The following is a 17,195-nucleotide window of genomic DNA, read 5'->3' on the forward strand; positions in this document are numbered from 1 at the left end:
GAAATGAGGTGGGAATTCCAGCCTGCCTTGGTGGGGTCAAAGGGGCCAGCTTACCATACAAGCAGCTGTGCCCTCGAAAAAATCTCTTTGTTTATTAAAGCCTCAGTTTTGCCATCTGCAAAATGGCAGTAATAAGCATCACTAACCTCAGAGGGGTGAGGTTAGTAGCCAGAGGAGCGTGACTGGCTCCACTCTAGCTCGTAGAATGTCATCGCTTTCTGGAGGCTGCCTTCTGCTTGTCCCTCTCCAGTTTGCAGCTGGAATCCAAATTTCAGGGCAGGGCTCTTTTGCTGTTGGGGCTTCCTGAGAGAGCCACAGTCTTGGAGCTGGGAGTCCTGCCAAACCCCACTCTGGAGGCAGTGAACCTCGCCGTGGTCTTGGGGACTGGCCCATTGGCCGTGGCTTTCTGAGCCCCAGCCTCAGGTACGAATAGCAGCGGCAGTAATGAGCACTCTGAAATCACACAAGTTTTGTGCTTTATTTTTCTCAAAGGAGAGCTGGCTTTGACTTCCTATCAGCAGTGATGTGGTTGTTGTGGTTGTGGTTGTGTTGCTGTTGTTGTTGCTGCTGGGGTGTGTGTGTGTGTGTGTGTGTGTGTGTGTGTGTGTGTGTGTGTGTGTGTGTGTTTTATAACTGCTCTGGGCTTTAGAGCTGTGGTGGAAAGTGAGGAAAATAGCAGATGCTCTATCCATTTGCCACCAAACTGTCTTGAAATGCTATAAATATTTTCTATAAAGACAAGCTTCCCCAGCCTGGCGTGTTAGTTACCTCCTCCCTGAGAAAGTGATTCTTTAAAATTAAGACAAATAACCTCTTAAATCACAGTTGTTAACCTCAGGTGTAAAAACCGTTACCATGCCAGCCGTGGGTCAGAGAGAAACTCCACTCTTAAGTGACTCTGTGTGGCAGCCGAGCCGCAAAGGGAAGAACCTTTTGCTTAGTCAGAAGGCCCTAGTCAGAAGCCTAGCTCTGCCACTCACTGCTGTGTGATCTCAGGCTGGTGGGCTTACCTCTCTGAGTCTCTTGTTTCCTCATCTGCATAACAGAAACATGTCACCTGCTACCCCTGGGAGACAGCGAGTATCACTGAACTGTGCTGTGTTACTTAAAAGTACACAAAGTGACTCAGAGGTTCTTGCCCTGTATTAATCGTGACTGAGCAAAGACCTCTGCCCCAGTCCCCTCTGCCCTCTGGCTGTGTTGAGGACAGCATCCAGAGCCTGGGACACTTGCTGGTCTCCTTTTCAACAGAGAGAGCCCTTGGAGCCTCCAGCAGGCAGGCAGCAGAGAAATACCACTGTTTACTCTCCTGCATTTGTTTGTTTTCACAGTTAACTTCTATTCATGGCGAGTGAGTCTAATTTTGTATTTAAGGTAATAGGAGAAAGTTTTTTAAAAATAAATATTTTAGCAAAAACTCTGAATTGATTTCAAGAAAAATATTAAATAAATGACAGTCTAGATAGCAGGAGGAAATCACAAAACCAGGAAGCCGGTTAGGGAACATGTGGGACTGTGCAAACTGGGTTGTCCTTTTCTCTCCTGTTCACCACTGTGAACTTTTCTCTCCTTCACCTTTTATCTCCCCATGAAGGAGTGGACAGGGAGGGGCTACTGGAAGGACATTTTGGTCCATTGTCTTCCAACATCGCAATACTCAGAGGTGACCACTACACCCCATAACACAAGGGGGTGTGGGCATCCCTCTGACAGGATCCAGCCTCACTTCTGCCCAGTGCGGTTGATCCCTGGTGGGGTGTAGTAGTTGCTCCACTAAGATGGATGTCAGACTGTGAGTTTTGGATTGACAACCTGGAGTGCTGTTCAGAGAAGTAATCCCATGGTCACGTGTGAGCGCTAAAAGAGGGTACGGGGATTGATTGGTAATGTCTACCATAGGTGTGGGAAGGAAGCTGGGTGACAGACCTGCCTTTCTGTCACTCGGGTGCTCCCCTAAGCCTGCGGCTGAATCCTGACTGCTTTGCACCACCAGTGCCAGGCATGGTGTTCAGCCAGTGATGGAGCCAGAGCTCCTTGAGCGGCCCTTGCCCGTGATGCAGGGGATGTCCCCCAACCAAGTACAGGCCCCAGATGATCAGCACCTGGCCCTGTGCTCACGAAGCCCATGAGCATTTGTGCCCCCTCCCCACCATGGCTGGCCCAGGGCTGCACACAGGGTAGCTGCCCAAGAAGTGTGCTGGTTAGACCCGAGGACAGTGGATGTGCCGCCAGGGTTTCAGATCCCTCGTCCACTATTCCTGGGGTTCCTGTCAGAGTAGGCATGCAGGCGTTCGGTTTGGAAATTCTGGCTGCCATATATATGCAGATCGTGCTCTGCCATTACCCTCAGAGTGCTCACTCTACCATTGTCTTCATATCGGACCTGCAGACCAGGCAGCCCTATTTGCCCTTATTTTACAGGTGAAGAAACTGAGTCCTGGGATCGACAAGTGACTTGTTTGAGGTCACACAGCCAGGCAATGCAAAGACCTGGCCTAAGCCCCATGACATTTATCTCTGGGTCAGATAGCCTGCTTTGCATTTCAACCACTTCCTGGCCATGTGACTTTGGCAAATCCACCCCCGCCCCCACCCCCGTGCCTCAGTTTCTCCATCTATGAAATGGGCATAAATATCATCTGGAGCTGTTGTAACAAATAACATGTTAACTGCCTGGCTCAGCGTGAGGGTTGAATTCAGCTTGGTCTGGGGGGAGGGACAGTGCAGGGGCTCCAGCCCATGCTGAGCGCTGAGGAATTGTAGAAGTGGGCCGACAAGAGCAGCTCATGGACCGGTGACTGGGTGGTGAGAGGGAGACGTGCACACCAAGAGAGAGCATTTCGGATGCACGGGAGAGTCAGCAGTGAGCCCCGGTCGCCATGGGGTGGTGGGAGGGGGGACAGCATGTGTCACTCCCACTGCACGGATGGGCATTGAGAAAGGCTTACCCCTCCTGGGGGCAGGGGCAGGGGCATTGGAACTGGGCTTGCTGAAGGCAGGGGGCCTGCCAGGCTGGATGTACAGGGGTACAGAGCTTGAAATGGGGTGACCCCGCGGTCTAGTCCTAGCGTGCTGGTGCAGGGGGCTGGCCTGGCGCTGGCAGATACCAGCATCCAGGACTTCTCTGGACAGAGGATAGATCGCTCTCATCGCCACCCTCTGTCAGCCCCTGCAGCTGAGTCCTCTGGGATCCACTGTGGGGTGGAGAGAGGGCTGAGAAGTGGGAAGGCCAGTTGGTTTGTCCCAGTGGTAGGCAGTGAGATCTTGCCCGAGAGCTTTAGAACCGGTGTTTGTCTATTGTTCATCGGGTGAAGCCAGCTCCCTGCCATCTGTCTGTCTGCCTGTCTGTCTGTCTTTCCTCTCTGTGTCTCTTTGTGCAGTGCAGTATAAACAGCCGCCTCCTTAACACACAGCCACCATGAATCTGCTCGCAGGCCTGACCTTAACACGCCAGCCCACCCGGAGTCCATTTATTCTGCTGCTGGGGCATGGGGCCCACGTGTAATCCGCCTCGCTGCACCACAAGATGCAGATGGTTGTATTATTAATAGTCATAATTAATCAGCATCCGTGGAAGATCTTTCCCCTGGGCAGCAGATCCTCAGGAGAAGCAGCCCCAGGAGGTCCCTTTGTAGTCCCCACTTACAGTCGGGGGATGGGAGACAGGAACAGAGGTGACTCACAGGAGATGAAGCTGGGTGTGGCCCCAGGCCCAGATCCCAGGTCTGGTGGCAGCACCCTATTGTTCTGCCCAGAAGTGGACTCTCCGCAACACCCATCTTCAGCCCCAGTCCTAGGGTTCTGCTTGCCAGGAGAACCCTTCAGCACTGGGGGTAGGAGGGCAGCACCCAGCGTGTGGCTGAACTCAGGGGTCTCAGGTGAGAACAGAGGGAAGTAGATTGGAAAGGCCAGAGGGAAGCAGGAACTAGTGAGAGAGCAGGAGAGGGATCTGATTGGGGGCTGAGGAAAGGGAGGTAGCTTTGTGTGGAGTGGCTGCTAATTACCAGGTACCCTTCCACCCCCACCCAGACCGTGGGCCTGGACCGGATGCTGGCTCCTTCTCCGTTCTAAGCGCTACATCCTAGGGCTGATTTAATGCTTGCAGCAGTCAGCTTCCTGATTGATGGGTCTGTTCTGGACAGACCTGACTCTGTGAGCACAGCCATGCACAGTTCTGCAGATGGCTGCTTGCCCACCTGCTGCCCTTGCCCACTCTCCCGGGCCCCGTGTGTGTGTGTGTGTGTGTGTGTGTGTGTGTGTGTGTGTGTGTGTGTGTGCATCAGAGCTGTCCACGTCCCTTCCCTGCTCAGCGGTCCCCAAGTACCCCAAATGCAGGTGTGTGCTGTTCTGGGTATAAGCACGTGTGCCGATGAGCACGCGTGCCTGATAAACCACATGCGTGTGCCTGCATACACTGGTGAGGGGCATGCATGCATCTGTGTGAGTGTGTGTGCATGTGAGTGTCTGTGTCAGGGTGTAACAGGTACATGCAGGCAGCCACCACCTCATCTTGTTCTCAGATGGATGCTGTCCACTCACACGCCCATACACTCACACATGGTGACCTGTGTGGCTGGCTGAGACATCCTGGCCTGATCAGTAGTAAGCTCATCAGTAGGAGTTTGCTATGGTAATTGAGCACAGAGTTCCCTGGCCCAGGAGTCCTGCAGGGAAGTGGGGTGGTGGGTTCGTCCTCAGAACATCTCTGGCCCATCCCCACAGGGGGAGGCTGGGATGGAGGGACACAGTGCCCGGCCCAGCCCAGTGCTCTGCTCCTGAGCCATTTCTCCTCACCATGTCCACAAGCCTGTACTTAATGTACCCAGCCTTGGGGACAGCCCTGTATTATGGGGGAAGGCCCCATCGAGAGTCAGGCAGATTCGGGCACAAACCCAGGCTCTGTCGCCAGCGTGTGGCAGCTCCCTCTGCCTCTCCCATTCTCAGTGCTTTTCCACCTGCACAATGTTTTTAACAGTGGCCGCCTTGTGGGGTTGGTGAGCAATAAAGGAGTATATGTCGGCAGCCGTCCGTCTCGAGAGACGATGGTGTAGCTTCCTAAGAGTCTATCTGCACCGCCGAGAATGGCTGTGCAGTCCGACTCGGGAGTGACACGGTATCTGTCTCCTCCCGTGTTGAATCGACATCTTGCGATGACGCTGGAGTGTCCTCTCCAGTGAAGCTGAAGCTACAGAGCCTGGGCAGGGTGATATGGAGGGTCTGCTGTTGCCCATGCAGCAGACCCCCCCTCTCTTCGCAGCTGAAGGGTCCAAGGGAAAGACGGAGTCAATACAGCTTGGCTTCAGGTGCGCCGCAGGAGTTGCCGGTGTTGACTACAACGTCAAACCGCCTTAGGGACTCCGGCTCCGGATTTTCTGTCGGGGTTTACTCCCTTAGCCTTTCCCCCGAAGAGGTATGCCGCAAGGCAGCGGAGGTTTTTTGGAGTCAGAGTTTTCCTTCTCTGAAAGGAGTATATAAGCTGCTAGATAAATCAAGGCTCTTTCTCCATCAGGCCATAGTTTCCTATCTCGAAAATGGTAATAATGATCCTCACTGGGCTCTTTTGAGGGTCAGATGAGAAAAGGGCTCTGTGAAAGCGGAAGGGAGCTGCCCACCGTGCCTGTTTCAGCTCTGAGAACATGAGACAAGGGGCTCTAGGCACGTGGGAGTGGGTGGCGGGTGGGGACCCAGGTCAGAGACTTTCACCTGAAGCCCCAGCTGCCTTGGGACGTGGGTGGGTCACTTCGTCTTCCTCTGCACCTTTAGGAACTGTGGATTCCTCATCCTTCAAGAGAGCATACCAATAGAATGTGCCTTGTGGTGTGGCAGAAGGGTTCACGGGACGTATGTATTGCATTTAGCACAGCATTCGACACAAAGCAACCATTCAAGTCAGCAGTATTTGCTAGTGGTTTTGCCAATCTTATTGTCATGCAGGTGGACACTGTGTGCAACACAGGTGACTGCACAGTCTATACTGTATTAACATCACATGACAATATTACCTGTTTCCAGACCTCGTTTCCATCAGTCCCTTCCCAAGAAGAATCTTTGGGGCAGTACAGAGGGGCTGTGGGGAAATTGCACTCCCACCTGCAGGATGGCACCCTGGGGAAGGAGGTGGTCAGTGCTGACCTCTGCTAGTTCCTGGGAATCAGGGTGCCAGGCCCCACCAAAGCCACCTGGTCACCCAGTAGGAGGCCAGCCAGCAGTCACCTCTGCCCCCGCCGCAACTGCATTCCAGCTGGCCTGAGGCCCAAAATGAGCCCCAGAAGGGAATGTGATGTGTCATCTGAGAAGGTGAGGACTTACAGAGACCCCACTACAAGCCTAGGTGCTTCCTCCTGCAGGCTGCAGACTGAGCCCAAGAGCAACCCCATCACTTGTGTGCTCTCTGGTCTGTGCCCTGCCTCATGCCGACTGTCGGGGTCCAGAAGACGTGCCAAGTTCCCATCCTGGCAGGGGCTTCGCTGAAGAAGTGAACCCCTGGTGCCCAAGCCAGGGCAGGCAGACACAGTCTAGGCTGTAAGGGCTCAGAAGTGTGGGGGCCAGTGGGGGCCCAGATGGGCAGGGAAGAGAGGCAGGCTGGGCTGGAAGGACGAGGGGATTTAGGTTGCTGGAAGGGACAGCATTCCAGGACAGAAGTGTGCAGGCAAAGGTTTGGAGTCATTCCTAGGGAAAGGCATGTCCTCTCCCGTAAGACATCTGGGCTCTTCTGGCCCAGACAGCCTTGCCTCTCCATGCCCAGTGGCTGTGGGGTGAAGCAGATGGCCTGCGGAGGGCGGGGCCACCCTCTGCCTGAGCCAAGCGAGGCCAAGTGGCCCACACAGGCCAGAGCCTGAGACCTTGGCACTAGCCCCTCGGAGCCCTCGACTCGAGAGTTAATGATTCATTTGTGGCCAATTTCTGCTAGCCTTTGCCTGGAAATTCCTAAGCCTGCCCCTTCCCTCAGTTCCAGGAACTCCAAGAGTATAGTCTCAATTTCACTTGGCTGAGAACATCTCACCCACTCTCCAAGGAATGGTTTTTAAAATTAAAGCAGGAGCAACGCAGGTTAGCCGTTAAGAGGAACTAATTCTGGGCTACAGGCCAGGGGGCTGGGGTGCTTGGTTTGAGTGTAGTAAAGTTAGAGGCCCCTCTCTGACCCTGTGTACCAAGTGCTGAGGGAAGGAACCCTGTTCATGTCTGGGATGCCTCCGCCCCCTGCCCTCATTTAGTTCAGAGCAGATGTGAGCAGAGTCCAGTCTAGTATAATGTGAAAAGGATGGCAGCAGTTACAAAGCGGGGTAGGGAATAGAGATTGACCCAGAGCGGGACTTGGCTGGTTAGAAAAAGCAGTCACACCTGCAAAGGCTCTGGGGCATGAAAGAAAGTCCAGAGGAGGTTGTTCAGGAACGTTGAGTTCGTTGTGGTGTGGCTGGAGTCTAGAGGGTGTGAGAGACTTCCAGGAGTATGGACACAACTCACAGGTGAAGGGTTTAGAGGCCTAGAAAATTTGACAGTGGGAGGTGCTGCCAGTGGGGAGTCAGGGCTGGTACCTCAGCAGGAGTGTTCGATTTGGGTTTTTGGGTCATTGTCCATTTTTGTCTTGATTCTCTGGGTCAGCACGCCTTCCCTGACAGCCTTCTCTGTGCCAGCACAGGCCCAAGCCCTGCACAGGTCCCTGTACCTGAGTGGAGGTGGACTACAGGGAAAGGGTCCCGGCAGCAATCCAGGTGAGGGTTGACAGGTACTCAGCAGAGCCCAGTGCCCTGGGGGGAGCACAGGGCTCTGCAGAAGCAGCAGGATGGCTGACGATTTTCACACTTACCCAGGTCCAAGTCCTTGGGTGACTGGCAGGGGTGTTGAGGCAGCCTTGAGGAACTGCATGTTCCTGGCAGACTGTGGCCACACACCCCTGGAGGTTACCCCTCTGCTGTAAGGTAAGCCTGGTCTTACCATTTGCAAGTGAGCAGACGAGGCTCAGAGAGGCACAGCCCAGGGCCCCAATCTCCCAGACCTGGCTGGTGACATACATATCCCCCCACCCCCCACCCCTGAAAATGTAAGAACATTTCTTCAAACCAGGCAAAATAGAGCAGCCTGATCCTCCAGGTCAAAATGTCCAGGGGCTTGGGGATAGGGCTTCTGTTATATCTTCCACTTTGCAAATTTAATTTCTTCTGATTATTTCTTGACAGTCCCAGGCGTTGGTGGTAAACAACTACTCTCCCCAGAATGTTTCCCTGTGACAGCAGCTTTCTCTGCTGAGGGTGCTATCAACACTTGGCAGGGCCTCTTCCCAGCTCCCTGCTCCTGAGAAGCTAGAGCTTCTGAAAGACATTCAAGAATGTGGCACTCTCCCTGTGTGCTGGTGGGGGTGGGGGTGAGGGGGCTGGGGCAGGCATGGGCTCAGTCTCTTTGTTCCCCTCAGCAGCCAGCCCCTCAGCCTGGCCTCAACCTGGCCTCAGAGCCTCAGATGGCCCCTGGTTGTGGACAGTCCCCAAGTGGAGGGTGGGGTGGGATCGGATGTCCTCTGGCTCCCGCAGCCCTGGTTTTCGGGTCCTTGGCACAGTTCAGGGCAGGAGAGAGCCCGTCCCCCTACGGCAGCTCTGCCAGGCCTGTCTGTGGCCAGGAGACCAGCAGTGTCCCAGCCCTGCAGCCTCCATGGTCTGCGTCATGCTGGCTTAGGTGTCCTGAGTCAGAGCCAGGAAATAGATCTGCTGTGCGGAGGGTGGAGGTACGGCTGCCCTGGGCAGCTGGGGTGAACCCCAGTCTCCTGCTTGTCCACACTGGAGTGCACCCCTGCCCTGGCCTGGATTTGACCAGTGCCTGGAGGAGAGGCTGAGGTGACAGTCAGCTCCCTGCTCCATTTACTATACCCTGCTCCTAACCCCACACGGTCAGTGACTGACGTGGACAAGAAGGAGTGTTGGGACCCACCGCACAGCTAGGCTGCTGTGCCTTTTCTGGGGCTGAACCTGGACCACTTGCTGGAGTGCCCTTCCAGACTTGTCCTCTGGACAAGAATTTACCCAAGAATTACCTCTTTTGTGAAGCCTTCCTTGGAAGCCCCTCCTCCTGCCATCCCCTTTTCCTTTGAGCCAGCCTCTGGATTTTCATTAGGACTCCTGTTACAATGTGTGTAATCACATTTTCCTGCAAAGGGCTCCCGCATTTACCTTGTGTGAGTGCTTGGTATCCTGCGTGCCTGATACATAGTAGATACTCAATAAAAGCGGGCTGGATTTAATTAAGGCGGGGGTGGGTGGGTTCCCAAAGGCAGTGTTGATGTCCATTCGTTAATTATGTGGGGAAGGGGGGAGTCTGCAAACAGAGAGGCTGACCTCCCTGCACCAGAGCCCCTTCTCAGCCTTGGTGGCCTGGGTAATCGCTGGGGGCTGCGGCGGCCCCCTCCCCAGTTCATCCAGCCAGTGCCTTCCTAGCCACTGGAGCCAGCTCCCTGGGTTGCCGTGTGATCACTCTCCAGAAAACACCCCAGTGGAAACTGCATGAATGATTGATAAGAGCTGAGAGCTGTTTAATTTTTTCCCCCTGTTTAATGGCTATCAATAATTTAATACGCTCTCTGTATGTTTTTAAGAAATAGCACCCATTTTGCCGTCTCCGGTTTAGCGGGCTAAATGATTTAAGTGTTGGAAATGTGCTCTGAGGATGGAAGCTGAGTGAGTCAGAGGAATCTGGAGGCTGGGGGTGGGGGCAGGCCGGTTCAGAGCCAGCCAGCAGTATGTTGGCTGGGGTGTATGTGTGTGTGTGTGTGTATGCGTGCGTGTGTGTGCGTGCGTGTGTGTGTGTGTGTGCGTGTGTGTGTGTGTGTGTGTGTGTGTGTGTATCTGAAGGGGGGAGGGAGGAGGGAGGGAGAGGGGGCGGGTAAAAGCCAGTGCCTTTCTGCTAAGAGCAAGATAATTGCTTTTCCGGGTCTCACTGAGCAGCAGCTGAACAGCTGTCAGCTCACATCCCCCCTCCCCCCAATGCTGAGCTTTTCTGGATGACTCTGGGGGGCCTAGGGTGGGGGTGGGGGGCTAGGAAGGAGCTGCTGCTGGTACCACCATGGGCAGAGAATCCTCCTCCGCCTGACGTCTTTGCCCCTTCTAAGGCTTTCAAATCGTTTTTATTTTAATGATGCAGTTAGTTTGCTGCTGGTGTCTCTTCCCAATGTGGCAGGGGTGGTGTGCAGTGGGGTCTCAGAATCCCTGATCTCCAGCCCCAAAGGGACCTGGAAGGTCATCTGCCAGTGCTTCCCCTAACTTTCCAGATGCAAAGGATCACCTGGGAGGACTTATTAAAAATTTAAATTTCTGGGCTACATTCCAGACCCACAGACTTCCATTCTCAGGGGAGAGGCCTGGGAAGCTGTGGGTTTAACAAGCAGCCCAGGTGATTCTTATCATCAGAGGAGTTGGGGAGATCTAGAGGCCAGCTCCAGTTTTGATGCTTACAGCACCACGTAGCCGATCCCCTGTGTTTGCATGCCTCTGGGGAAGGAGTGCTCATAACCTGTGAGACAGCACACCCACTTGCAGAAGACTGGACCCATCCAGCTGCCCTTATGTACATGGAGTTACCTCTCCTACGGGATAGACTGCCTCTCCTGGGTTATCTGTGCCTCTTTGTTGGGCAAGGAGCTTCCTTTCTTAGCAAAGGGCTCTGAGTAACAGAAAATGCCTCAGGGTGTGGGGAGGGACTGTTCTCTCCAGGCCTAGGCACCCCTTCCCAGCAGCAGGCAGGTGACATGGTGCTGTGGCCTTTCCCACCCACCCCTACCCCAGTGGACTGCAGTGGGCATATCGGCGCACTGTTTGTTATTAGGCACCATGGCAGCACAGTGAGGACCCTGAGGGAGGCAGAAAGAGCGCTGGGCCTCAGAACTGCCTTGGCCTACGGGGCCAGTCCTGCCACAGGACAGTAACATGTTCCTCATCAGAGACTGTTAACTAAGCCAAATCTCTCAGATGACAGTGGGGGAACTAAGGCGACAGGGGGCTCCCCCAAGGTCACACATCCATTGAGGACAGAGCTGGCACTACAAATATGGGACAGGGGGCCCAGAGAAGGGTATCCAGGCCCAAGGCCCTGGTGCAGGGGGTCAGTTGAGCCCCCACCCGAGTCACATGAGAGATGCAGGAGTGGGGCAAGGGAGGGCCCCCTCCTTCTGGCTCGGTGCTGATGGAGGTTGGAGGCACTGATGGAGGTTGGAGGGTTTCAGGCAGAGCCGATGCCCGTCTGCCTGGAATCATAGCTCTCTTTTGCTTTGCCTGGCCATTTGCTTTGCTTTGGCAGAGCTGCAGTGCTGACTGCTAGTCAGGCTTGCTGTTTTATTTTAATAATTAAGAGGAAAGGCATGGGACACATTTTATGAATGTCATGGTCCATTGTACAATAGAGGACCCTGAAGTCCTTCCCCACTCTGTAGACCCTCTTTGAAACCTGAAATTTATCCCTACCCTCGATCTATTTGGGAGAAGCCCGGATCCAGGGAAGTGCTGGCCTATGAATGAGACTTATGATGACCGGCACCCTCCTTCACACCCCCAATCCTACTATGATCATCAGTTTCAACACTTAGGGAAGAGGAAGAGGAGTGCCATCTATCCCTGACAGAGCCCCTGTTTTGAGAGCTCCAAGAGCTGGGGAGACAGAAGGGAAAGACTGAACCCCATACTCAGGAAGACCCAGCCTCAGAAGGAGAGCTCTATGAATACGGACACCTGGGCAAGGCCTGAGTTGCTCAGGGAAGGCTTCCAGGAGGAGGCACCACCTGCCCTCAGTCTTGAAGCACAATAGGAAGGAGAAGAGCACCCCAGGTGCAGAGGTGTGAAGCAGCACTATAAGTGTGCAGAGAAGAGTTAAGTGAAGCAGGAAGGCCAAGGTGGAGCTGAATCTGGTATACTAGGCAGGCAGAGCCACAGAAGATTTGTTTGTTTTTAGTGTCTATTAAAGTATTACCTCCATTCAGAAAAGTGTGCATATCTTGAGTGCAGTTTGACAAATTGTCATGCAGTGAGCACACTCACGTATTTATCACACATATCAAGAAATAGAACATTCCAGGTCCCCTAGACCCCCTTATGTACTCCCTTCCAGTCTCTGCTACCCCCTCAAGGATAATGAGTATCCTGACTTCCAACAGCCTACTATCAGTTATCTATTGCTGCCCCAAACCACCCCAAAAACTTAGTGGCTTAAAACAAAGAACCACTATATACTATGTCTTATGATTCTGTGGTTTGCCTGGTCAGTCCTCTGGTTTCCCTTGGGCTCATGTGACCTGAAGGGCTGGCTAGACTGGAAGGTTGAAGAAGGCCTTAGTCACATCTGGCAGTTGGTGCTGGCTGTCGGCTGGGTGGCCTCAGTTCTCCTTTGCCCCTCCAGTAAGGTGGACCTGCTTCCTGCTGTGGCCAAGCAGCGTTCCAAGAGGGCCAAGGCCAGAAACAGCAGGACCTCTTAGGCCTAGTCTCTGTAAGTCACAAAATGCCACTTTTATCAGATCCCATTGGTCAGAACAAGTCTTGAGGCCAGCCCCAATCCATGGGTGATGAATAGACTCCACTGCATGTGTGTTTTTTGATCAACATTAGGTTCGTAAGATATATCTCTGTTGTTGGATAGAGTTGCAAATTGTTCATTCGTACTGCTGTGTGGTATTCCATTGCATGCATACATCAGTTTATCTAATTCCATAGTGGATGGTTATTTGGGAAGGCTTCATTTTTTAGGCCCTTATGAATAGCCCTGCTGTGAACATACTGGCGCACCTGTTCGGTTGACCGCATACCCATGTTTCTGTGGAGGTGGAACTGCTGGGTCAGTGATAGACCGCAGGGTGGGAGATACTTCCAAACTTCTCCAAGGTGGTGAGTGGTGTGCGCCCCACCAGCAGTGTTTGGAAGGTCCAAGAGGGCTTCTTGGAGGGGAGTGAGGTGGTCAGTGGGGGTTTTATAAAAGTCCCCAAGCTGAAGATGGGCGGAGGGATATCTCTAACCTTGGCGCCCCCTGTAATGTCCCCTCTTGGCCCTCCCTAGCCTCCTTCCTCCAAGCTGGGGGAAGTAGGGCCATCGGATCAGATGGCCCTATTCTCAGTGTGAGCTCGCCTATGTACTTTATCCTACCCCAGAGCCCTCCCACTGCCTTCTCTCTTTTACCCAGAAGCTGCCTTCCATGGCTGGCCTGATCTGCCAACAGTCAGGGAAGCTAGGTGCCTACAGGAGCTGACACATGAGGACGCAGGAGCTAGAGGATTGCCATAGCAGCCTGTATCCATGACAGCTCTGGGCAGTGGGCAAAGCCAGGAGACTTGGGTTCTACTTCCAACCTTGCCACTCTCTTGCTGCAGGATCATGGGAGGAAACCCTTCCCCTCTCAGGGCTTCAGTTTCCTCATTTGTAGAATGACAGACAAGAGTATCAACTTCATCAAGTCTCCTTCCTTTCACTAACCTGACCCCGTATTTCAGAACCTAATGGGAAATGGCACCAGGAGGCCCTTGGAAAGCTCACCAGGCTTCCTGATTTCAAGGCACGTGTCAGCCAACTTTGTTCAGCTTGTCCACTGAATAGCTTTGCTGCACCATTTATCAGTCACTCATTCATTCATTCATTCATTCATCCATAACATCAAGCAGTTTATATGGCCTCAGAAGATAGAGAGAGAAACTAGGCTTCATTACTGCTGTCCAGCAGCTTGCCCAGGGAGGACACCGACCTCTAGAAAGCTGGAGGAGACGTGATCAGCCAGGCCCCAAGCTGCTGCGGGATGAACAGGAAAGGAGGGGCAGGTCAGAGGGGGTTCCACAGAGGTGTCTGAGCAGTCTCAAATGCCAGGGGGGCTTTGAAAGACACAAGTGTGGGGAAAGGGCTCCGGGCAGAGCCCCATCCCAGGGCTGAAGGCCTATGTGGCTGGGCTCACTGCAGCATTGTGCTGGGTTGTGCTGGCTTGGCTGCTGCTTGGGGTACAGGGTACAGAGGGGCTGGCCTCACTGCTGGGCTGGTTCCGGGCTTTAACACAAAGTTCTGGAGATGGGCCTTCATTTGGGGGCTTGGGGAGCAGCATCCAGTTTCTAGGGTGACTCCACTTCTGTGACCCAGCTCGGCCTTCCAGGAGATGGCCAGAAGGGGCCTGTATGGGTGGGACCTAGAGGTCTTTGAAGGGGGGTGGAGGCCACCCGCAGGGTCAGACTTAGAGCTCACTGTGCCCTTTCCTGTCTCCGCAGGACTTTGCTGTGCTTGACCAAGTTGGACTGCTGGGGCCGCTGCCTCTACACCCCTGCCTCCTTTTCTTGACACTCTCAGCAGTCTCAAGTCCTGACCGTTGGAAGAGGCCTTAGCAGGTAAGCATCATGCGCTGGTCCCTCACATCGTGTGTCTGCTGGTGGGGGGCCCAGCTGGGCGGCTGGTGCCATTTCGGGGCACAGAAATGCAGGAGCTAGACTGTCATCACTGAGGAATTAGGGGAAGGGTCTTATTTCTGTTTTCACTTCTTCCTTGGTCTCCTCCTCTCAGAGGGAGCCAGACAGTGAAGGGGAGTGTGCCTGGCTCAGACCTGGATATTTTGTTAGATTCTGTTGCCAACTCCCAGTGTAGCCTCAGGCAGCACTCTCCCTCCACAGCTGGGAGCCTCAGTTCTCTCCTCTCATACATGAGTATATTAATCGTGACATTCTCTAACATTCTGAGCATATAATGCTATGCAAGGTCCTGTGCTAGATACTGTATGGTTATTGACTTTTTCTTCTTCTGAACAACCTTGTGAATTAGGTGCCGTTATCATCCCCATTGTATAGGCAGGAAAACTGAGGCTTGTGGTGGGGAAATGACTTACCCAAGGTCACACACCTGGCTGAGACCCCATGGGGGTCAATTCCAGGTCTATGTGGCTCCAGTGCACCAGTCCCTAACCCCTGGACTATTCTGTCCCTGGACTTTGCCTTTGCTGGCCTCTTCTGGGGGTAAGGATCAAGGTGATTATGGGTGTCTTCAGAAGTTCTGGATCCTGACCCAACTCAAGGCAAAAGGAAGGGGCTTTTATGACGTGACAGTGGCTATGGTTGCCTGGATAAGGGTGTGGTGTGACATGAACCAGGCCTGGCTTTGGGACCCTGAAGCGGTACCAGGGATCCTTCTAGAGAAGGGTTATGTTGGCGGGATGAGACTCTCTCTCCCTCTGCCTCCCAAGTTCAGTTTCCCAAGCTTGCATTAAGCACTTGCTGCATGCCAGGCCTGATGTCAGGCCCTGGGGTGCAGGCCCTGGTGTTCCATTATGTGTTCTAGGGGAGAAGCAGGGAGATTACAACATATGTGGAGTGGACAGTGTTCAGAGGTCAGAGGGGGGCTCTCTGTGGGAGGTGACCCAAAAGTAAGTAGCATTGTGGAGAGACAGGACTGGGGATGGGTGGGAGAGCCTTGCAGGGTGGGGGATGAGGTTGGCAAGGTGATGGGAGGATTGTAAAGGGACACAAGTGCCAGGCTGGGGAATTAAATCCTGAGGGCAGTGGGGAGCCATGGAGGGTTCTAAGTTAGGTAGTGACCTACTGAAGGTGCCTGCATTGAAAAAGCCATTGGCAAGTCCCCAGCTGGAAGCAGGGATACTAGTGGAACTGTCCCAAGTTCCCAGTGAGAGGTCAGAGGCCTCAGCTAGGGCCAGAGAAATTGTCATGGATAAGGAATGAGAATCACAAGAGACCAAGGCAGGAAAGTTGGCAGGATTTGCAATTGGCTAGTTTCGGGGCAGGGTGGGGACATGAGGAATGGGATAAATGCTTGAGTTGTGAGTGAGTGTGGAAGTCTAAAATCCGGGAAGGTTTCTTGGAGGAGGTGGGCCAGGTTGTCGTCTAGAACATCTCTGAGAGGAAGAGGATGATATGGATGGCATAGTTATACATGGGCATGATGTTCCCATCTAGAAGTACAGACACACGTACAAGTCCCAAGGCTTCGCCAAACCCACAGTCATACCTGTGTCTGTGAATACATGTACACAGCATACTTAAGCACACAGACACATGTGTGCTTGTAAACCTGTCTGTGCATGCCAAGAGTAAACAGATGTGCATGCACACACACACATGAGCGGTCATGTGTACAAAAAGACACTCCCTCATGTGCATATATACACAGACATCACTCGGGCATGTTACAAACAGTCACATTTGCACACAGATAGATTTGCATGCACATACAGGCTTACACACATTCGTTAACTTATTTTTGATGCTTCACACAGATATACAGGCACAAGTTCTCATAATACATGGCCTGCCTACACACACAGGGACATGCTCACCTGCACACACAAGGAGTGATGTGTTCCAAGGAGAAGCAACTGTTCAGGATCGCTGGCTTCTCACCTGCAAAAGCTTTCAGCAGCTCTCGTGGTCTCTGGGCAGCTCTGAGCCAAGGTTGAGCCTTACCTCTGTATGTATGTCAGGGAGGGTGTTTGAGAGGCAGCTGTGTGACCATGGACAAGCTCTTGTCCTTTCCAGGCCTCAGCTTCCTCATCTGAAAACAGGAACAGTCACCACCTGCCCCCACCTCCTGGACAGGGTGGTGGTGAGGACTAGTAACCACCAATGTGTAGTGCCAAGAAAAGTTCCTGGGCTCTTCAGGGCTTTAACAGATTGGAACCATTATTTTTACAAGAAGAAAGCAGGTTATGGGTGGGGTGGGGGCACTCTTCGTGTTGCTGGGGGGATGTCCATGGGTCCCTGCTCCTCATCCCCTGGGGACTCCATCCAAGCTCCCTGGAGCCTGGGCACCCTCAGAGTCTTGAACACAGCCAGTTGGTGGTGTCTGTGTCATACCGACGTTATCTGCACTTTCCCCGTTGGTTGCTGGCGAGTTGGGGTCTGTGGCACCAGTTTTGTTACACCAACTGCACCAGAGTCCCTGCGTGGGGACTGGCACATTACCTACATGAGCTCACTAAATACCCCCGAGAACCCTGAGAGGGAGGCCTCCCCAGACAATTTCCAGATGAGGAAACCGAGGCACGGGGACGGTTGGTAAGGTCCTCAAGCATGTCGGCTCACTCATGTTGGAGCTGAGCTCCTGTCCAGGTCATTGGAAACCTAACTTTGTGCTCCTTTCTCCACTGGGCTTCCTTCAGGGATAGGTCATTTCATGCCTACTTTATAGGGGAGGAAACAGAGGCTCTTAGTGGGTGGGCCTCACAGCTGGGATGTGTCAACTGCACCCCAGATTCAA

At 53.4% G+C, this 17,195-nt stretch overlaps 1 long non-coding RNA gene across 1 annotated transcript in view; it reads left to right on the forward strand.

Moving 5' to 3' along the window:
• The window catches only part of LOC150010339 (uncharacterized), an 86,458-nt gene that overhangs the window by 32,131 nt on the left and 37,132 nt on the right, over positions 1-17,195 (forward strand). The window contains exon 2 of the long non-coding RNA XR_016511400.1: positions 14,207-14,323. This is a non-coding gene — a long non-coding RNA (uncharacterized LOC150010339). The remainder of the gene's footprint in view (positions 1-14,206; positions 14,324-17,195) is intronic.

This window comes from Furipterus horrens, unplaced genomic scaffold (assembly GCF_987537825.1).
Source record: "Furipterus horrens unplaced genomic scaffold, mFurHor1.1.pri manual_scaffold_5, whole genome shotgun sequence".
NCBI lineage: Eukaryota > Metazoa > Chordata > Mammalia > Chiroptera > Furipteridae > Furipterus > Furipterus horrens.